General features: G+C 38.8%; 1 protein-coding gene across 3 annotated transcripts in view; it reads right to left on the bottom strand.

The window, feature by feature from the left end:
- lingo2 (leucine rich repeat and Ig domain containing 2) overlaps positions 1–24,145 on the bottom strand; it is a 199,768-nt gene that overhangs the window by 105,533 nt on the left and 70,090 nt on the right. Inside the window, exon 4 of one of the 3 annotated variants that reach the window (XM_069701789.1) lies at positions 12,135–12,199. The exons of the other annotated variants lie outside the window; for them this stretch is intronic. The gene's annotated coding sequence lies outside the window, so the exon portion shown is untranslated. The remainder of the gene's footprint in view (positions 1–12,134; positions 12,200–24,145) is intronic. 3 annotated transcript variants of the gene reach the window in all.

The raw sequence follows: 24,145 nt of genomic DNA, 5'->3' as shown, positions 1-24,145 counted from the left end.
TCACTGGGGAAAACTTATCATCGTTAAAGTAATAGCCGGTGTGTGAATAGAAGGTTTAACACTTCTCCCCAACACCTGTTGTGATAATAGCCTCATTTATGAAAATGGAAAATATAATTATTCCTTCTTTATCTCCAAAACAATTGACGAGCTGCAGTTTTGAAAACCTATCGTCGCAGTGATTTGCCATTTCAACTATTCCGATCCAAAATGAACTGAAATAAATAAAAAGAAAAAGCTATTATCTGAATTCCCTGTCAGATAGGAGCACCTGTGTTTCTGTCGACTTGAATAGCAACACCGGGGGACACTTATGATATGCGATTTCCAATACTTCCCAATGAAACGCTTCACTTACATGCCTACTAAATACAACACCGCTTTATAATTGAAAACAAAGGTGATGTCTTGATAGTCTAAATACATTTGCAAGCCATTATCTTCTTTGTAGGTTCTGACACAGAAAAGTGATGCAGACGGACATCTTGAGACTTATGGGGTTGTAATATTCTCAAAAGAATTTCCATTAGTAGGTTTGTTCCTCATCCACCCGTCACTACAATACGCGTGGGCTGACGCTTTGCATCTCTGCATGCTCGGCACCCACATGCAGCATCTCTGCCAAGTACATTCTCGTATTTTAAGTCTCGAGTACCTTTACAAAGGAGGGCACTTTGTGTATTACAGCCATGCAAGACATTTCTTTGTTGATCTAATGAGCCCGATTAACATAAACTCTCTCCTGAACGCTCGCACACAAAAACAGTGAGTGACACACAAATCACACCACTTCAGATACCGCCTATATTTTTTTTTTATTTCCCAGGACAACTGATCCATCCATCTTTCAGTGTGTCACCCAATTAAAGCTTTTTGCCCATGATGAAATGAACCAATTAAGCAGCGCACTTCTGCTTGGGCAGAGATCCATCTCTTAATGGGTGACATTCGCTCACAAGAATGCCATGTCCACATCGCCTCTCCACCTCATTATCATGCAGCTATTAGCCATCACTCACATCGAAACAGGGGCTCACACTTACGCCGAGCGAATGGGCGTTCATCCATGTGCTTCGGTGAATCATAATGCACGCGGGTAACTGTAAGACAACAGGAAATTGTATCTCTCTATAATATAAGATAATAAGTTTGACACACTTGTGTTTGACAACAATCCCTTTCGAGTCACGGCTCTCAATCTTGCGAATATCAGATTTTATAAAGTGAGAAATGAGAATTGAGGGTTGGCATCGCTCTCTCCGGACTATCAGGTGTAAAATAAAAAAATCAGGTTATAAATTCCTATAATCTCTCAAATGCAAAGGAATGTCGAGGGTCACCGGAGACTTGCATTATAATAGAATGTTCTTACACTCTCTTACATTCTCAACACGATGAGAGGGACAGAAAATTAATGGGTGTGGAAAATATCGCTGCACCTCTGATTGCCAATAATTTGGCATCAAGATAATGTCAGTTCGGTTTCAGCTCAGTCAGCTTTGTCCAAGTCAGCTGATGCGCATGAATAGAAAATGTCCTCCGTTATAAGCTACAACTCATCTCCCCATTTTTTCATTTGAGAAAAAGGGGGACAAAGCAGGACACTATGTTCTCAGCCTCCCATTCTCCATGATTTATACTTCATGTATTTCCGCCTCTGCCACTGATAACTCTACAAACCTGCTCTTTCTGCTTTGCTGATATAAAGGAATATTCATTCATGTCCTTATCAGTCTAGTGATATATGCATGTGTGTTTACATCAACTGTCAGATAGTTTGTTATGGTTTTATCTATACATTTTATAGATTTGTTTCTTCGAGACATCGATGATGGAGTTTCAGGTTGTTGCACGTAAAAGTAATAATGTCAGCTATGTAAGTAAAAAGCAAATCTTACATTTTATTTTCTGTCATTTCGCTCGAAATGATAATACTGCCATTGTCTTCACGACTGTACAGTAGAGGGCTGTCTTGTCAAAACAGTCCTTGTGACTGTTAATGTCACCATCGAAGCTAAAAATCACAGGTGCCTTCATATCTTTGTTGACTCAAATAATTCCATATTTAAAGATTGTGCCTATGTGAAACTCACTTTGCAACAGTTTCCATTTGTTTAGTCAGAGCCTTGACCACAGAAATACTACGTTATCCATAATTTGCAGACTATGCATGATCTCCCTATGAATATTTTATCGCAGAGGGTTGAATCACGGTCTTAAGATTCAGAATGCACTGCAGATGTTTTGCACATGGAAAATTGATCATAATTAGTTTCTCCTTTTGGTGCCAAACCAAATGTGCCACACTGAAGTTGATAAACAAGTTCCTGACAATTGCAAAGTCAGATGAGTATCATATGCATCATAGTGGTCTCGTGCCGTGTACTGTATTACATTATAATAAATCATAATGAATCAGTGCTGCTTTTGGCACTCATTTGACTGACATACCACCAGTAAAAAAATAAATTAACTAATGCCCTTAATTTAATGTCGTCTACGTCTCTTTATGGTTTGAAAATATCCCTTTCTCTTCGTCTCTCTGCAGTGCCCGAGTAACTCAGGTGCTGTTCTTAAGTACTATTTTAGGGTACTTGTACTTAACCTGGAGTATTTCCATTTGATACTACTATATACTTCAATTCCGATCCACTTACTATTTGGTCATTTTAGTTGTTTTTCAGGTGAAGCTTTGAGCCGAAACACAAAAGAACAATATTTTAACACAAGTTGTTTAAGATTAAACTATTGGTTTCCTTTCTTTTCAAAAAGCAATGCGTCATCAAAATCAAAGATAAGAGGAAAAGTCCTAAAACAAAACCAAAAAGATTTGTATCGAAACTTAGTTTTTACATCTTTCCTTTCCCAGTAATCATCTGGCTACCCCTCAAATGTATCTGCTGCTCCTGGATATGAACTAATTCAAACTAGCTCCACCTGCAGCAGCTACAACAGCATCATGCTGCTGACACTCTAATGCTTCAGAATTAATACTCTAATTATGTAAATATAAAATATCAGTACTCAAAAAGAGGACTTTTACTTTAAGATTTGAACTACATTTTCCTGCCAATACTCACGTGCTTTTACCCAAGTAGGGTTATGCATGCTGTATTGGTCTTTGTCTGTAAGTGAGGAATCTGATCCTCCACCACTCTCTGTGCGACTGGAGCCTGCTCGGCTAAGATTAGCAGACCACGCTCACAGCTTCTTGTATCTGACCCCCTGGATGTACCTCCAGTGGCCTTTGACAATGTGGAAGAAAGATATGATGGGAGACAAAAGTACCCGAGAAAAGATTGCCTCTTCACTCCCCTTTTATTGATTCTGCTCCACAGAGAGAAACAAACACAAAAAAAAACTCAATGTGGTTGGCGTCTGCCGAGATAAATCACACATTCCTTCTTAGACTCACTCTTTCATAAGCTCCTGCAAATGAAAAAAAAAAAAAAAAAAACTCCATTCCCATGGAATAAATCCTTCCCCTGATTTATGATTTAAATGTATGTTTTCATCGTGTTCAGTGCTGTCATTTGTTCACCAGAATAAAAATAAATACCCCCACAGCTTCCCCTTCTTTCTATGCCACGTGCAGCTCTGAAGGCTCTTTTGTGAAGGGTTCTTTACTTTATTCATTTTTTTTCTTTCCCACAAAATGGATGGCCGCATGCCTTTTTAACGGCCATTTTATTTTTCCGCCAGATGGTAGGTTGGAGAAAGACACCTTACACGGGAATACGAGGCAACGTGCTTATCAATCCATCAAGGTTTTTAAGTGTTAATTGGGAAAGTATCACTTAATTTGGTGCCGATTAGGACGTACTAAGACTGTAAAAGTGTTCCAAGTATATCACCCAAGAGCCATGGACTTAAGTTTCAAAGTAATCCATCTTGAAATAACACCAGAATTGTATTATATTAGCAATTCATAATTTTGGAGAGGGAACCAAAGTTAGGATCCAAATGTCATTGAAGAAGCCAATCACAATTTGAGAAGGTGAATAAATGAATAAGTTATCTAAAAACACACACATGCATATAATTTCAGTATATCTCTATAGAAACTAAGCTATGGTCAGTTTTTTTTTTTTTCATATGTTCTAGCCTACCTAAAATTTGATTGTCACTGTTGATGTCAAAGCATGTAAGACAGTAACTTGACCTTTCTGAGAGCACAGATTGATGTTAAAGATATTTTGAAAAAAGGAGAAAATGCATACTAAATAAAATAAAAAAATTCATAAAAAAACTTTACCTTCATGTGTGAGGCAAATATAAAAACCACAATGTATATACAGTGAAGGCAAACCACACATAGCTGACGCTAATCTTACAAAGAATGGCTGATATTCAAATGTGAGCACAGAGACGAAGTAATGACAGAATATATTGCAGTGAATTCAGTGTGAAATCTCTTGTTACTGTGTTAAGCGGGAGAGGCACTTCACATCGGTGGCTTTGTCGGACCTCTGACCTAAACAAAGAAGTGCACAGAAAGGAGAACGGGGGACACGTAGCATCATGTCGTGTCCACATTCATGACACTGGCGTACGTGCCGCTTTGAATGGATGGAACTTATTTCCTATTCATTCATTGAAAATATTGTACAACCTTGAAACGATTACTGCTTCAGTCACCCATTATCAAAATCTATCCCTCCTTTCACCTACCACGTTGACATTTCACATAAATGGTGCATGCACATTTATTTTGCGTGTCAGAATCCATAACCATGCATGTATTACACCACATGTCCTAAGGTAATACATGAATAAGTTTTTCCTTACGTAGAAACGCTGTGATTGTTTTTCCGAGGCGTTCCGGTCCACTTCAATCATGAGGCCAAAACTGGGTAATTCAAATTTCGTTCTTCGCTGCGAGACACAAATGCACGCTTTTTCACCAGCCGAGTCAAACGCGGCGGGGATTTCGGAGAGGCGGCGCACCTGGAGCCGCTCATGATTCAGTCTTTTTTGCTCAAGGGCATTCCACGGGAGATGGCTATATTTTGGATCCAAACGCTGACATTCCAATCAGGAGATGGTTCTGCTAAGCACCCAGCCATACATACCTGCTGCCCCCGTGTGATTAATCAAAAATATTTGACACATGCGGGTTATTCAATTATCCCTCATGCCAACAGCCAGGAAAAGTTCCCCAGAACCCTAGAGCTGACAAGTGTTTGCTTTAAGGATTCAAAAGTAACCAGAAGTGCAATTAAATAGGGCAGCGCAACTGCTGGCTTTTCTCAGCAGAGATTTGAATAAATATTTGATGATGGTATAGTATGGGGAATAGCACACATACTTTTGGCAGTATTACATGGTTTTTGCCGTCACAATAGCTATTGTGCGAGACAAACAAAGATACACACACATTAGCATGTATCTTGGTGGGGCTGTTGTGCCTTGTAAAAAAAAAAGAATAAAAAAAAAAAAGCCTTTGAATGGGGTTGAGCCGTCTGTTGCCAGTGCATCTGGGCAATACCACCTGGATGCGATTCTGTTGAAGTTAGGCGGCGAACAAATGTTTTCACCTGAATTAACATAAAGTGATCCATTTAGTGGTCGGGAAAACATAAGCTGCCAGCTCCGTTGTGTGCGTTGGCTGGAAAATGGCTTCAGAGCGCTGAGACTGGTGCAAAACAAAAGTAGCATATGGTCTTTGATAGATGGATGTTTCCATTTAGAGCCGCAGGAGTACAGATTTTTTTTGTAACACGGTTGACCTCTGCGTTAAATCAACCCCTCATTTACAGCTATTCAGTTATTGTATGCGGGATGATGATTTGTACCAGTGTCACTTGCATCTTCATCATTGCTGTGGACACGTAGACTGTGAACAAAAGAAGGATCATCTGTCCATGCCATACTTGTCTTTGTCTTGAGGCTTCCTCCTGAGCTTATACAACCATGATTAAACTGCTCTACTGCACAACAGCACAGTAGTGCAACATGTAGAACAATAGTGTGATCTTCAAGTAACTATATGTTTAAAAGTAATCTGTTGCTTGTTTGTGTGTAAATTATATTTACATTATATACTGTTTCTTAATGCAATATGCTATAATTTTGATATGAAAGTCAAGGTATCACTACTTCTCTCGGTCTCTTGTAATGATTGATGCGATTGACTGCGAACTGCCTCCAGTTTAATGGTTTGTAATCAGAGACGTCGAGCTGCAACTTGTGTTGTGCCTCACCTGTTGTATTTCTCTTTCATTACTCATGCAAATTCTCAATGATTACAAATGAATACTGACACAATGACTCCCAGTTAATTGGCTGTAGAAGTGGAAACCATTATGGACTCCTTTTTCTTGCTTCTTTCAATAGGGGGCTCAGTGTGAGGAACCGGCGTGCAGGGTAGGTGCCAGAGTTGTTGTGTACTATATATATATATATGCACCGTATATATAGTACACAACAACTCTGGCACCTACCCTGCACGCCGGTTCATATATATATATCCACCATTTCCAATTTGTAAAAGAGGAAGCTGCCTGGTGGCTGGGTAACGCTGTTGTTTCACACACTGGTATGCCAAAATAGTTGCTATGGATGTGCTCACTGCTTGTTTTTCTTTGAGGTGAGGTCACAAGCCCTGATTGTTCCAGACCTCCTGCGTAGCACCACATGAGGTCTCTTTTACAGAGTGCAAGAAAAAAAAGTTCTTGCTCAAACAATAAACTCCAAAGTATTTTAGCTCGATTGCAGTTCTCCAGATCCATTATTATCGGCGTGATGTTGGAAATTGCAGTGACATTATTTTATTTTCCTTTTAAACTAATTATATACACATTTGATCATACTTTAGTGCTAAAATTGACTTCCCGCCTGGTGTGGGAGAAATAACTGTTCTAACAATGCTTTTAAACTGAACAGTGCATTTTTATTTTTATTTTTTAAATCTAATCATGTTAAGAAAACGGACATTCTAGAAATAGCATGTTAGATGTTGATTTGAAATGACAGAAAATAAAAGATACATGTAAAACGTTCAAACCATATCATTTTAACCCAGCTAACTAGAGCAAAGTGACTCGGAGAATATAGTCCAAACACCCATTAATCCAGATGTTTCTGCTGGAATGCTGTTGAACATGTTTCCAGACACGAGAAATAGTCAACATGCTGGTGCATATAATACTTGTGGGAGTGTGCACTCCCTTTGATCTATGAAATGACCCTTTAACTTTTATATCGCAGAGTACTTTTATAAACAGATAAATGTCAGTTAATGTTCCTGATTCCAATTTTTGGGTGAGCAGTATTTAAAAAAAAAGAAAAAAAAAATCGTAATCTTTTTAACAGGTTTGTTTTAGGATTCTGCAGAATGGAAAACAATGGTTTGAAGAAAAATCCATATTTGTATGAAACCGTTTTAGTATCCCCTTCTCCTTTTGTCTTCAGTACAGACACAAGAAAACATGAGAAAGCATCTGCCGAATAGTTGTTGTTTTTTCTTCAAATGACCATGATGGGTTTTTTTTTAGCTGCACTACTTTCACTGAATTTGTATTTCAAATTAGACCTCAGTTATATGGACACAGCTTCTAGAGAAAAAAAAAAAATATCAAAGGGATCCATCACTGACCCCAATTTTCCAGGGCTACTTAATAATTCAGTTTGATCTGAATACATTTCCTCGCCTTTCACAGCAAATCCCACTGATTTGCCACAGAATCACAGTCAGTGCTAATGAGAGGTGGAAGACTGAGACTCCTTCGAAGTCCTCACCGCACAAAATAAAGGAGAGTTTACGGAAGCTATTTCTTTATTCTAATTTGCTTTTTAAATGTTTGAGGAACACAAAATATTAAGATGGCAACTTTAAAAAAAAACATCAGCATCTGATGCAAAGATTGAAGGTCTGTACATTAATCATTCATGAGCAAACGTGTCATGAGGTTAGCGACAGGGGTTGGGCAATATTTGGCGAAGCTCCAAATGTATGGGCGGACTGTTTTCACCTTTGGTTATTTGCCGTATGAATTAACTCATGAATCATTCACAAAGCATCTATGAAGGAGCAGTATCGACATAATAAATAAATAATCTCACGGTGGCAGGCCTTTGGGTATGCGGGTCGAGTAAATTGTGATTTTATTTTGTTTTCACAAAAATCATAAAACTGCCGGGCTGTGCCTCCTTCAGTCCTGGAGACAGACAGACACACAAATTGGTGGCTGCTGTTTCTCTCCCCCTGTCCGTCTCGATGGGTTTTTTGCCAAGAGTGAGCTGGATGCTGAAGGTGTGCAGAAATGATCATTACTATCTATCGAGTCCTGCCTCCAACACCATGGCAACGGAAGGCAACAGTGACCATGAGATGTGTTCCAGTAGCTGGCAGACTAAAAAGCACAGCCCTTCAAGGACTTGGAGTAAACAGACACATTTGCCCAATCGAGTGGAGCTGATAGGTGTTCCATGTTCAGGGTTTATAATTCATTTCAATGTACTTTGGCAACTCAATGTCAATCTACAAATCCTTGTCTGGGTGACATAGTATTCTGAAGGGAGCTAAAAAACCCCATCTGACGTAATTAAGTAAGAACTTTCTCGCACATAAAAGACACTGCAAAACTGATGGAGCACATTTTTTTTATCCAATCATGAGAGGGAACATTTTGTTTCGAGACTGGGGCCTCGACAAAATTTTTGTTATATTTAATGACTCACAGACAAAAGTTACTAAGATCCATTCAAAGCAACCAAATCACAGTCTGGTATTACAAGACCCAAATACATTTTCTGAACATGTGGGTCTGACCACTCTCCATCGGGGATTGTTTCCACTACTCGCACCCTATATAGGAGTCGACCTCAGGATGATTTTGTAAACTATACGAGCAGCCTTTAACCAATCAGCATTGACCACCACATGACATCTGTTGTGTGCTGAAATTTACCAAACCGTACACAACAGAGACACTTCCCCAGTGTGAGGAGAGTGTAACGCCATGCTGGTAAATGACCGCCACAGACTTCGAGTAAATTTAAGGATACAGGGAGCTTTGTTCTTGTTCCAATTCCTCAATATTTGTTAGTATTGCTCCAACTGTTTGTTTTAAAACAGGCACTTGACTTTAACATCATCAGAACTAGCCATGCCCTCTGGTCACTGATTAGTCAGCCCTTCAGAGTAGCTGAGTGAACCTTCATGCCAACAGGGTTGCAGGCATTAAACGCGGTGAAAACTGAAGCTGTGAGCGTCAGTCGGTTGGAGCCAAGCTAACCAAAATCGGGTATCCTTGAAACAAAACTAACTAGCGTCAAAAACGCAAAGTGACAACAAGTGATGAAAAAAATAATACAAACGTGGAACCACAATAATAGCACGTTCATTGATTGACAAAAAAAGACTAATACAGCGACTTAATTGTCCAGTCAAAGTGAAATATGTAAAGAGAATCCGTATCAAAATATTTGACATTTCATGAAATAGATACTTTATATTAGGACTACGTCAATAGTATATACAAATCACGCCCCATATAATGTAGATATAGGTGGACTTTGTATGCATGCTTTTAAAAATATATTTATCTGATTGCATTTTACTGCCTTGAAACACAGATCCCTGGCTGTATTTAAACTATGGAAATTGGACTGGTATAATCATCACAGAAAATCATTCCAAAACAAAGAAATTATATTAACCACAGGTAAAAGCAACCTTCAGATGACTGAAAATAATGCACTGTTCATTGTATCCAGTTAATAAAAATATTAAACTAATGACAAGCTGATGTATTTCAATGCTTTTGGTGAACTGTATTTTCCATCTGTCAAATCTTAATGGGATTTTGCCAAAATAGTGTTGCTTGTGTTCCATCTGTGAATTCCGTGATGAGTTATTTTGACGTGTACCATCATACTGCATGATTGAAATGTCAAGCCAGGACCTTAACAGGGACATGATGACATGACTGCCAGGGAACACTGATTTCATATTTTGCATATCAGAATAGAGAAAGAATTGGATACTTCAATCAAACCATTAAAATGAACTGGAAGTGCATTTGTTTTGTTTTTTTAAATCATCTGGGGAAAATATTTTTTACAAAAATTAATCGGTGTATTGAATGACCTCTGACAAACATTAAACACCCTAATCATACTGATAATATAAAATCATTTATATCTTCTAGTTCATATCTCAAAATTTGATTAATTCCTCTTGATGACTTTTAAAAAAAGGTGAAGTGAGCTTGGCCGTCCTCCCACAGGTGGAGGTCTCTGCTGACTCCCTATTGCCTTCTAAATCATTTTTGCTGAAGGGCAGCAAGGTTAAGCAGGTTCAACAGAGCAAATAAATAATGAATTCAATAAGGGTAATTAAAAAAAGCACATCACATGAGCAGCAGACGACCTCACGGTCCCACACAAAGCCCTGCACTTAAAACCTCTGTGCAAAGTTATTTTCTTCTTTAAGACTCCCGTTATCTCAGCAGTAGTGGTGTGTACCTCTGAATATAACTGTTTCCAGTTATATTCAGAGTTTATAATACCTTCAATCCCTAATCATGTCAATAATTAAACAGTGTTGAGACGAGCCGTATTGTAGTTATTCATCACTATCAGCCTTTCTTGTCGAAAGACCCTTGGTGTACGACCATGTCAAGAAAAGGCTTAAAAGTAATATCAATGGTCTCTTATGTTAATTCAATTGATAAAGCTCACCATAAGCAACACATTAAAGTGTACCAAAAATAAAGCTAATCCCTAAATAACAATGCCGAAAGCATAACGACTGATGCAAATGACTGATTCCATTTCACCAAGGTTGTGGCAGCTTTACTTGGCTAATTGATCCCTGAGCATCTACTAAGGTTTACGCCAGATTTGTCTCTTTTTAAATGAAGCAATTGTAATTCACTGTATGCAAAATGTCACTCACATTCAGTACAAAGATATCCAAAGTATATGTGATGTGGTTCAAATCATTAAAGCACTACAGTATATGCTACACATACCGACCAATTTTCATACTTTTGACACCAGTGTGAAAATGTATAGCGTCAAAACTGCATCAAGAGTCTAAATTCATTGGCACCTCACAAAAAGCGTTTTGCTGATGTGATGGCAGATCGTGGTACATTCGGACGCTTTACGTGGCTCTATATCCCCCTCTGCATCATTGCTTGAAGTCCCAGTCTTTGGTGGGTACACCTGAATCTTGTTGACTCTTGGCAGCGTGACGGCCCTTTGTTACCGATTTCAACTGTAATTATCTACAATGACAGTTAGGTCGGGTTAACGCAACTGCTTGCCATTAATCTCCAGCAGGCAACAGATTCAATCTATTTACAACTGCTGTGTACACGCTGCCCCAGATGCACCGAAGAGCCCCGGCTCATTATATGATCACACTACACATTTCATGCTACAAGTACATGTGTGCAAATCACTGACGAAGACTACGGTGGCTAGAGAGATAGAGGAAAACGGATAAAAAAAAATAATAATAATTGCCTTTGAAATGTAAAGAAAACATGTCACTGATGGACAGTCATCATACTGTACATACAGAAGTGGTACACAAGATCACACACTACATTAAAGCACCAAATCTTAGTTTAGAGATTTTGGTTTTTAAAGCCAGCACTAAGAGACAATGCAAACAATATCAGTATGAAGTACAAATAGCCAATCCTCAGAGAGAAATTAAGACAATAACTATGATGCTAGAATTTTAATTAAATAGACTTTTGGCCAGTGCCCATATCGAACATCAGAATCAAAGAGTCCTGATCAGCAAGACTGGAGGTTTCTGTACAAACCACCAGTTTAGACTGAAATTAAGCGCTAACACTAATTCTATACATCTATTTGTTGAGTTGTATTGATACATCTGTTTGCAGTGCAATATGCTGCACGTGCATCACACATTTACATGACTCAAATTGGACTGGGAGACCAGGTTGAGTTCTTTTACGTACTATACTTGCATGAAATTGTTTAAAAGTTTGAAAACATCATCAGATCCTCACATCCAGCGAGTAGTCAAAAGTGTACATACCATAGTGTGTGATTATAATTGGAGGTCTTCGTCTATATTCTGCTGTCTGTATCATACTTCCCAAAGGGAGAAAAAAAAAAATCATGCGAACATGAATGACGATGCTTACCGTGAAGGTGAGCTCTATCTGGTGTTTGACTCGACACCTCCGGGTCCCTGACACCAGAACAGACACTTAAAAGTCAGAAAGGACCGAATCCGAAGAAGAAGGAGAAAAAAAAAACTTAAAATAGGTGCTGATGCCAATGGGCTTTAGCCAAGATGATGTACAGAACAGTTCCTCCTGACTATGTTAAGACGGTAGTGGGAGCTGTGTGAAAAGCCACAGCAAAGGTGTAAAGGCATAGTTACATTTTCACAAAGATTTTTTTTTTGTATTTTTTTTTTTTTAACTCATTTCATTATTTAAATACACCAAAATAAAGATGAAGCCTCTTTCAAAAAGGTGCTATTCTCATCTGCTTTAAGCCTTAAAGAATAAATAAATGAATTGCTGGAGCTACTGAAAAGGGGGAGGGGGGCCTTAAGGAAGGGGAGGGGAGAAATAAAGTCTCCCTGAAGTGAATGACCTAAAGTTGACTCTGGATAGAAAGAGAGAAAAAAGAAAAGAAAAATAAGTTGCTTGATATGTTGGGTTTTATTCCTCATGATTAGCTGTCAAAGCTCATTATTATTTCGACTGTTTATATTTATATTATTACAGGGCTTACGGCAGTATTTCATTTCATTTCTGCATGAAACAGTAACTTAACGAACATACAGAGAAGTTAAATTTAAAAAACAATATTTGCACTATTTACGGTGCACCGTATGTCAACAAAGTAAAGCATAATTGTTTAGGATCCTAATATTGCATTGTAACACTGCTAGTCATACAAATAACAATTATTTTCATTACCAATTAATCTGTGAATGATTTTCTTGGTTAATCAAATAGCTGTTTGGTCTTTAAAAGATGAGAAAAGGGTGAAAAATGTCAACCAGCATTTCTTAAAGTCTGAGGACACATCCTAAAACATCTCATGTCACCACTAACAGTCCACAATAAAAAAAGATATGCAGTTTATTCATTGAGACGAAAGTAACCAGAAAATATTCACATTTAAGAAACTGGAATCAGAGAATTCAATTTTTTGTAATAAAAAAAAAAGGCCTCGAAACAATTGCTCAATAATCAAAATAGTTGGCGATTAATTTTCTGTCAATCAACTTATCGCTACAGCCTCAGTTTATGCGACAGTGCCCCTATTTGCGTAGGCCTGATAAAGACATCACAATCAGGCACAGCCTGCACACAGATCTCTCCCACTCCTTGCAATACATTTCCACATACGTGTTGACTCCGCTTGGCAGCAGTGTTAAAATCCTTTTTCAGTCGAGAGGGGGAACGTGTGGGCGATGCCACTTTAGCAAGGGATGGGCCAGATAAAAGTGCGCAAACATGCTTTTGTTGCTGGAAGCAGGTCTCTCACAAGTAGAGAAACACAACTCATTTTGTGGATGAATCACTGCAATCAGAATTAATTGTGAAGGTGTACTTCATGGGAAAACACACCATTGGCTTCAGTGTTATAATGAACAGTTGTGTAACCCGAGTACATTCGTTTGCGCTGATTTGCAGATGTCAGGGCTTAAAGGCAAAGTGCTGCACTGTTATGATCCTAATAAACACAAGCATTGCAGTTCAAAAGAACTCCTTCAAGATTTGCAAGTCAAAGTGAGTGAAACAAGAGAGACAAGAAAGATATTTGTTCCAAATATATTCGCAGAATTCACAGAGCTATTCAGTTTAGAACTCGTAGTGCTGACTCATACACAGGATCAGCACAGTACAAACAACGCTCTTCTACATCTGGCCTCAGCACAGACTGTGTCGGTCCGTTCAAAAGGAACTTTAGAAAGCTCTCAGAGGTGTCAGCAATATGTTGAAACCACGAAAGATGAGTCGCAAACCAGTTTTAAAACAATCCAGATTGATTATCTCCTTAAAATGTTATTTCTCAGGATATCATCTCTCATCTCAAGAGTGAGCTGCTGTGTTTGTTGACATCACGGCACATTGATATTCAGGTTTGTTCATAGTGGAACGCTTTTATTTTTTTGCCCTTACATTAGCTACATTGCGTAACGTGCGTGTGTCATTGTCCAATGAATGACCAGTTGCTGGGGCACATTTACTTGGGTTTCAATTTAAAACGGTAGTAAGGGATTTTGATTCACATTTTGAAAATTCCTCGTTATACGACGTGAGACAGGAATGAGAACATAACAGGGACATGACAAGTTGTACTGGGAGCTTTGACTCAGCAGGATACTGACACTATGATGGATGAGGATTTTTAAAAGTATGCCTCAGTGAGCACGAGCACGGAGGCTGGCGATAATAGTTGTCAAGATTGGATAATTAATATAAAAATAGTGCGTCATCAATCCAAAGTCAGGATATTATATCTTCTCTGACACATTCAGTCGTGGAATACAAAAACAATCGGGAATGTGCAAATAACACACTGTGATGGAAGTGATGTGATGCACGCGTGATGTTTTTTTTTTCCCACCAAGCAGAGTACACTAAGAAATAATAATAAAAAAAAACTGCAAACATGACTTTTGCTGTAAAGTAGTTTATATTTTGCCAAAAAAAAAAAAAAAAAAAAAAAAAAGGAAAAACAACATGATCACAGACCCCGAAGAAAAGAAACATTATGTGCTGTATATATCTATATGTCAAACATAAAAACTCTTTAGCGAAAGAGACGGGACGTGTTTAAAGAGACGTATCAAATTTGGCTTTTAACGAACACAAATCTAAAACTCATCACTCAAGTTATGCTCATCATCTAAATGTATTTGAAATGAGCATATTGCCAAGGCACTCACTTACCAAGCCACTCAGAGTAATTAACAGATGGAAGAGCGGCCTGTGGTGTATTTTCAACAAGTAGTTCTGATGTAGATTTTAATTACTGACAATTTCCCTCCTATTAGTCGTGTTTCAGTTTGAACAGATTTTGATTGGAATATGTAGGTCTGCTGTGTCCTCGAGAGACAACTGCAACGCCGGGCTCAATTCGCAAACCCTTGTTCTCAGTCATGTAACGGTACAATGACTCGTCGACATCCGAATTCCGGTCTATTTGGTCGTGTGTGAGTTTCTATTCTGTCAATCATGAAGCCCTTATGAAAAGCTGAAAGAGTATTTCGGTGGAATTTGGTGGCTTGAAAATGTAACAGCCACTGAAAAAGAAGCAATTTCAACTTGCTGCAGCACAGAAATGGATCCTATACTTCTCAAATCATTACCAGTGTCTACTGCTTTCAAGTTCTCAGCCTTCTTCTTTTTTTTTTTTTTTATCTCAGATCTGAACATGAAACGTGGACTGACAAAATTTTCATGTACCAAAGCAGGAAAACTGTTGGATTCTGTTTATCTTCTGTTCTCTTTTTCCATTTATCTCAGTTTAGCTGTGGTGCGTCATTAAAGTCAGATGTTTACTGAGCAGGTACGCTAAAACCGACAAACAATCTCAAAGTTTCCGTACTCATGTAAACTGACAAACATTTTATTCATATAATTGTTTCTTTGGCTGGTTTCGTGTGCAGCCACGTTGGCATTTGAAATGAACCTCTGGCAGCGCTGAGAAGAGTCAGAATCTCAGATACAGATACACTTCTAACGTCACAACCTGTTTGCTATATCTCGAGTATATCATAGAAGACATGCAGGATTACAGACACAATACATTCAAATACAACTTGAATCAATAGTTTGTGCAATTTACCGAAACACAGCAGAAGCCTCGACCATCACACACCCGACAACTGCTTCTTAAACAAACAAAGCCAGTGTGAAAAGTCTTGTGTGCTGAACCAGACATCGACCATCCCCCTCTGACCTCGCCGGTCTGCCCTCAGTTGCTGTTCCAACTCACTATGAACACTGCTTTTGCCATTCAAGTGGAGGAGTACAGTGTATGGGTGACTGGAGGGGTATAAAGTTGGGTTTGCATGTTATGCTCTGCTACCATGAAGGTTTCCAACTTGCAATAAATGATCATAAATCCTTGGGTTATTTTCTCAATCAGTGTAAACTGTCTCCAAGTTGACACACTAAAATTCTTAGTTTTGTCCCACAAACAGTCTGAAATCCAAAGAGATTTAATTTCACTGAAGATGAAGACGCTAGAAAAACTCTCAAAAAGCCTCAAAAATTGCAGCCATTAACAAGAACACCACTTATTATGTTGTTGCACTCGAGTTGTCTACCTACCATTTCTTTCACCCTGAAGTCAGGTGCACTCTTCACCCTTTGGTCGAGGAAAAAAAAAAAAAAACATGAATGAAATCGTTGGCAAAATTCTCCGCCATTCAAACTGAACTGCCACCGAGAAGGAATGATAACTAAGCCAATACAACGACAACTGATCTCACTCTATTCAAAGACGAAGTCTCCAAGGTTGGGTTGAAACCTAGAAAGTGGATGTTTGGGTAACACTATTTTGTCAAGTCATACTATTTCCAAGGTCTAGAATGAATGCTCACCAGACTGTATAATCTTTTGAAGATCAAGCTAAAATGTGACAAATCAGTGAGACAATAGTTGTCAAGCTGCTTCACGTCTGGAAGTCTTACGATATTCTGCGAGCAAAATCACTGCTGAGTAATCCAATAGTGCCTCAAACAATTTCGCTTTTCTGCGATGCCGTTTCACGATTAAAAGGCAATGTGACATTTAATTAACAACAAAACATTTGGTGAGCAAGCCTGCCCTTTTCCAGTATAGCCTCGCTTCACACTCGTATGCTTAAACACATTCACACATGAGAGCTTCGTAGAGCAGCCACCAACTTTTACAGATGGAGGCTGAGCACTTTCCCCAAGTGCACCTCAGCCGTAGTGGTGTGTACTTCATGTCTAATGGCAAATTTTCAACATCAGAGACAGAAACTGTCCAGTACCGGGCCTGGCACCATTAGCATACTGCCTCCAAACACTGCTCTTCCCCTCTTTCCGTTTGTACTTAGCCTGTTACCTTCTATCCCCCTTCTCCCCTTAACTGACTGGAGAGAGTTGAGAGGCGGTGGCAGGGATCATTACATCACAAAACACCCTGTGGCCATTGTCCTCAGCAACTGCCACACAACATTACCACAGCGCTCTCCACAAACAAGTGGACAGGTCGTGTGTGCCACAGCACAGACACAGGCAGGGAAGAGTTGGAGAGAGCGGGAGGGCGATGTAAAAAAAAAAAAAAGAAGAAGATGAAATCACGAGAAAGACGAAGAAGAAACGGAATGGGAGATCAGAAACTGAGAGGAGAGCTGAGGAAAAGAGGGACCGTGGAGTCCCCAGGGTCCAAATCACAACTATTCTCATGCGGAAATACTTGACATTTGTGTTTCCATGACCCAGATAATGTTTGCTTGGATATCGAAAGATTGCATAAAGTCAAGAGGTCAGGGATGTATGGTGAGTGTCAGACTGGTCATCGCCACTACAGAGCTGTCTCTCTTATTACCAGAGAGGCCTGACATTTCTGTCTCGATGTGATAGCAATGAGTTTCTACCCCCCCCCCCCCCCCCGCCACATGGAGGATTTTATACAAACATGACCTCTCTTGTTGGTTTAGAGGAGGACAAGCCCTCGCTGGTTGTATTGCTTATTTTCTTTAGTGTGCTCTCACCCTTTGTGGCTCCTCAGGGGGGCTGGCTGGGACCATCAGAAACAACTCACTGAATACGCACACGTTTATAAATACAAATCATTATGTTCTCTCATGTAGTTTGTGCCAACGGGATTAATAACATTCATTCTGGGCGAGCATTCAAGCTGGGGATATAAATGCATGCATTTTTGAACTGTGCGCACGTATTGTACTGACATACTGTAATGTCAAGAGTTTAAGGTATTACAAGTAAAGTAAGGATGCTGTATGAGCACCCTTTGCCTTTAAAATATCACTAAACTCCTTTTTACACCGTTTTTCAAGGTACTTGGCAGATATTTTGTTCCAAGCGTCTTAAGATGACAACCTGCCACAGTTGTGGAGATTTAGGTTGTCTCAGTTGTTTCTGTCTCTTCGTGTCATCCCAGACTGAGTTGATCATGTTCAGAACAGGGCTCTGTGGGGACCACCATCATCTGCTGCAGGATTCCTCGGGCTTACTGTCGCTAAAGGTTATTCTTTGTGACTCTGGTTCTGCGAATGGGGTCGTTGTCTCATGTTGCAGAATTAATTTAGGACCAATCTAAGCTGACTGGAACTTTTGCACAGCACATTATTTAATGTACTATATATATATATATATATATATATATATTTTTTTTTTTTTTTTTTTTTTTCATTAATACTCTTCGGTCTGTAAAGTTTTAATTTGAAGTGTTTCAAGGAATGACTAAAATCTCAAAATTCGAGCAAAAACAAAAAAACATCCCATTATGTCGCGCTCAAATGACATTTCAACGTCTTTTTTAGGAAAATGTTAATCTGAATATTCACATGGTAGAAAATGTAATACACAAAAAGCATGTTGTCATTTCTCGAGTATAAATGCCAAACTTCTCAAACATGAAGATTTGATGGTTTTCAGGGTTTTAAATAATTGTGAACTATTAAGTATTTGTATTTTTGGCTCTTGACAATAGATAAATATGTGAACAACACAGAAAATGAGCTTGTCAGTTTTAGCTGAGACCTTTAACTACAGTGTTTTGATATTTTATGAGTAAAATAAGTCATCAAACATGCAACTGGTATGGACAGTAATCATTAGTTGCATCCGTGAAGACAACATATCTTCTATATTATAAAACACCAGTGTAAATACCTAGTAATAGTAGGTGGAACAAAATAAGAACAACGATTACCTTGCAATGAATATTACCTTTATGACGCATTGCTAAAGTTTTTTGAGATATAATTAATACACTCTGTACTGTGTGTGTACTTACTTTATGCTTGAATTCAACAACACACTACAGCCTTCAGATAAACATGGTGGCATAAAAAAAAAAAAATATATCAAGTGCATAAGCTCAATAATGGCAATATTCAACGCAGAACTATTGGACTGGAACCATTGTGCTGAATTGGATTATATTGCACATGTTTTGCTGTAATTGTGTGCACCTACTATAGAAGAGCTATGAGCTCATATATTTCTTCAGGAAATATGTTCCCCTCCGTGGAATTCCATATAAAATATGGGCAGGCGAACATATTGTGGAGGGCACAGCTCCACTCTCTGGTTTGGTCTCTATAAGTGCAGCAGCAAACCTCCTCACTAAACAGCAAAAGCAAACAACAGAGTACAAATACGTCTTTGCTCTCTGTAAACATTAAGAGAAATACAAAGTTAGGCAAACACCGAGTTGAACAAACTGGGTATGACAACAAACAAGTTGGCCAAATAATGTCAAATAGGGAAAACAAAAGAAATAAAGGGCAGGGAACAAACAAGGGTGAGCCAGACTTGCCATACAATAGAGTTCATTTATAATTCTGCACAGCGACAAATGCAAATAACGTGTCTCATACAAATTTCAGACAGAAATACAGGGGAAATGAGGAAATAAATAAATGGGGAATAAACTGAGAATGGGGCGAGGCAGAGAAAAAACTTCAAATGAAGGAGGAACTGAGGAAAAGCGGAGCATGCATATCTGGCGTCAGGATGGATTAGTATAAACATGTTCTTTTATTGCCCAAGAATACCAAATCACATCCTTGTGTCCTGTTACTGAAGCGGTGCTTTGTTTCCTCATAAGAGAAGAAATCACTCAAGGTGAAATTATCCGATTTTAAATTTTTCCATAAACATTTAGACATACGATACAATATCTATATGTAATTATTTTTTTTTGTCTAAATATGCTGTACCCTGTATAAAAAGCTATCACTCTAACAGGTGATTGTTTCCCTCTTATATGGCCTTTTCGAAAACATGAATGTTTCATGGATGCAGCACCCGCAAAACCGGTTATTATTTAATGTGGTCTTAAGTAGATGTGCATAAAAGACATATTCAAGACTGATATCGGGCAATTTAGACACAAATATTTCATGTATCTGACACAATCAAACCGTGAGAGGCGCAGCGGAAAATCTAAGGGGTCATGAAATGATTAACAAAACAGAGGACGAAACACCATTAACTGCAGATGCTGCAGCACTCTCACATAGGCAACTGCGAGTGGTACCTCAACAAATTGATCCACGATTCACGACCGACAGTGCTCGCGTACGTTCCCCATGCTTGTGAAAGATGCTGCTCGGGGCGGGGGAAGGGGTGGGGGGTGGACTGAACTGGTTATTCTGTGCAGAACCAACAGGGCTTTGCTTAAGGAAAGAGAACACTGCGTTGTATATGGTGCAGTGTTGCATCAGTGAAAGCATTGACTCGCCTAAACCTGCTTCAAAAACGCCTTGAAATACACGACCGCTGAACACCTATACAACACCTCCCACTCGTCCTCCCCGCACCCTGTAGCTGACAGAGTCACATGTTCTGCCTCGGCTGTCTCATCGCACAGATGGGTCTCTGCGCATTTTGCCGTTTTCAGATCCTGACGTGTGGTTCGCCTGTGACTTGAGGCAACAGACACAGTGACGGATATCAATCATTTCAAAATCAATTCTAATTCACAAAAGGTCAGCTTCGACATACTATCTGCGGGGAAAAAAAAAAAAAAAAAAAAGGCAAAAGCTAGGAACATTTTGATTTTATAAGGTAATCGAATTATGTACAATGTTGCCTCTCCTTTGTCCCAATAATTGCTTAAAACAGACTGGGCTTGTATTTATAGCAAAACTATAAAGAAAATCAATGTCGCAAACAGACCCCTCTCCCATTTATAAGCTTTCCGTGTCGTCCTATTTGTGGAACAATTTGTCACCACCACTTCGTGCTGCAAACACCTCTGTAGCACCCATCAATAAACCATCCGCTGTCACACGCTGGGCCACGCTATTAACGCCCATCTTCATGGTAATCTTTCAAAGGCATCTTTGATGGGGGTTCTCTATTTCTTTACAGTTTGGCCTGCAGGATACGTCCTGCGGCGAATGAAAGAAAGCACTCCCACCTCCCTCTAAATCTCTTCCTTCTGCCCAAGATAAGAGTGGAATTGAGTTATTGAGCAGACAGTTTAAGATATAAGCTCTCGCTAAAGGGGTGCTCAAAAGGAGCCACAATAAGAAGAGATTGAATGCTTTTTTTTTTTTTTCTTACAAGGGGAACCCGCCTCGTCCTCGTCGTTTGTCTTCTGCAGTGCTCTTATTATCCACTAGTGGAAAGGCCACAGTAAGGGGGCAGGAGCACGCGCCACACTCGGGCTTGCACTGTGACTGAAATTGCGTAAATGTGAAGGTTATGATGTTGAGACCTATTCAATAATAAACATTTGATCAATTCTTAATTTGCCTGGCACCTGGTACATGTACCCATTAGCCACAGTACATTGATTTGAGTATGCAGGGGGCCAATAAAATACTGTAAACAACCCATGAGGAAGGGCATGTAACAACCTTAATCACAATTACAAACGCTGCTACAAAAGGTGGGTCATATTTGGTCGAATGCCAATAAACGGGTCTGGTCATCTTTAAAGGTGGGCTGGCATTCAGGGCTATGGTATGTGAGATTTCTGAGCAACATTGGAACCAAAAAGAGACGCCAAATGATCTGACAGTGCAGGAGCATTAGTTGAGGAGAATTTGTTAAATACACCAAAGGGGAACGAAACACCATTAAAATGACTTTTATTCTACTGACATTAAACTGTTAAATAATCTAGTTAAATGGCCTGTAACATGCGATACAATGGAAACGGCATTTAGGTGCCGCGAGCAAAGTCTATTTTTGCTACATTTTTTGCTAAAAGTTATGCTGCCCCAGGGTCGAAAATATGCATCAAAATGTACTTATGCACTCGTATAATTTCAGTCAACAGTGACAGTCCTGTTGTCTACCGAGGTCACAGTGACAAATTTCTTACATTTATTCTTCCTCGTGAATAGTCCTGGACTCTGATACGACAATCAGCAACAGAGTATCACACCAATTAGATACTCAGAGTGCAAGTATCATTATCTTTATCCTGTTCAATTTCCATACTGATAAAGAAGTGGAGATTTAATGAATTAGTCTGAGCACAGAGCAGTCTGATTGGCTTAGTAATGCAGTATCAGATCGCCTCAGCTGGTCTGAGTTTTAAATAGAAATGTCCACTCAAACCTGTACGAATAAAAAAAAAGGTGCCGGTGCTACTATAATCATTGCTTTTAAGCTCTAACTCCAGCACCAATGTCATCCTCAACTGAGAAACTATTGTAGAAATCAACTTGCATAATCATTAAAGGAGAATTAAAACATATTTAAAATCAAGAGGCAGGCTACGAAAAGGTAATAGCAGCATTGATGCACCAACTTTCCAGAAAAAAAAGAGGCGGGTTAAGAGCAGCTGAAATTCAGAGATCCAACAATCGAAAGAGGTGGGGAAAAAAAAAAAAAAAAACTGTGTGCATGAATCCAATTTAGCCCTAAAAAAAAATAAATAAATAAAAATAAAAATGCCATGGCAGGTGTTAACGCAGCCTGCTAGTGGAGATGAAGGCGACAGAATGGGGGGTGATGCTGGCTCTGGTGCTCAGGTTGTGCCAGTCAAATCGTGATGAGAAAACCACGTCCACCATTTTCTGCATCCATAAACATGAATTTAGTTCACACAGCCTCGTATGACATGGCTGTGAGAACCACAGTATTTCTGGCGAAATGACTGAAGTCAATGAAAAGGCAGAGACATACTGAGAGAAAGCAGAAGAGGAACTGTAACATTTCTGTCGTTCATGATATTCAGAAACTATCGGTGCTAGATAAATCTACAGGAGCGAGAAGATTTAGTTTTTTTTTTTTTTTATAGCTTTTTCAATTCATTTGGTGTATTTACACCTTTTATTGTCAACATAAACCAAAAACTAATGAGAATTCTCGCCTTATTTGGAAAAGCTTTTTGTTTTTTTTTAAATTTATTCTAAACAGCTTACAGATTTATTTCTCCTTGGACAGATGTAACATATTTTATTTATGGATATTATGATAACGCTGTAATTACAATAGTTGTAACAAAAGCACTTCCATTCTTCAGAACTAATTTGTTCTTCACAGTAAAAGAAAAAAGTGCAACAGAGATTGGAGAAGTGGAAGAAGCCCCACTTTAACAAGGTAAATTAGCTGCATGAATAAGACATGTAATTTCCAACTTCCAAATATGTGTTTCTTGTAAGTCACAAAAGCTGTGATCAACCAGACGCAATAGTGTATGAAACTAAGAAATACATCAGAGTTACTGTATAATTCACAAAGTATTTGTGCACTTTCATAAATGCATCAAAATAAAAATACAAAAATAATTTTGCTGCTTATAATATGATGGTGAACTGTAATTCCTCAAGAAAAGCAAGAAGCAGAGAAACTACTTTAAAATCTGAGAGAAAATTTGACCTGTATTTTCAGGCATTGAAAAACCTGGAAATACACTTCTTGAACTTGTAAGTTTTCACGTAATGCAAGAGAATCTCCATTACAACCTTTGACACGGTACGCAGCATGACTCAGTAAAACCACTAAGTTTCTGTGAAAAAAGGATAAGGATGTTGATTTGCAGATAAGGGAAGCAAAAACACGCAAAGCATTTGTGAAAGAAAAACTACAGTGACTTGAATTCTTTATGCTGTTGCTCAGTTTATAGCTCTATAATGTGGACAACATGCAACACTGTTTGTCCTTATGGAAAAGAACATCAAGCATCTTCCAGGTACCATCAAAAAGATATCAATGATAAATATAGTCAAAAATAAAATATTGAGATTACATGTATTGTTTGTGTTAAGATTGAAGAAGCAGGAGACAAACTTGAACAACAACAACAACAAAAAGACCAATGTCGGATTCATTACACCTGACAAAGAGCATGTTGTATTACCAGCGTCACAGTGCTTGTTGCGTGCTCTTTCACTGAACGTTCCAATCAAGCTATGATTGTATTCAGAGTGTACAGGTGTAATTTGTACTAGATAGGAAGTCACATGCAACATGGAGACTTCCATACAAGGCACTTCA

The sequence above is a fragment of the Brachyistius frenatus genome, unplaced genomic scaffold (genome assembly GCF_029030835.1).
Source record: "Brachyistius frenatus isolate BFR_SWC_R1_liver_20210118 unplaced genomic scaffold, ASM2903083v1 Contig_38, whole genome shotgun sequence".
In the NCBI taxonomy this organism is placed as follows: Eukaryota; Metazoa; Chordata; class Actinopteri; family Embiotocidae; genus Brachyistius; species Brachyistius frenatus.
Note: the sequence above shows the minus strand (reverse complement) of the source record. Positions and strands in the feature narration are given on the sequence as shown.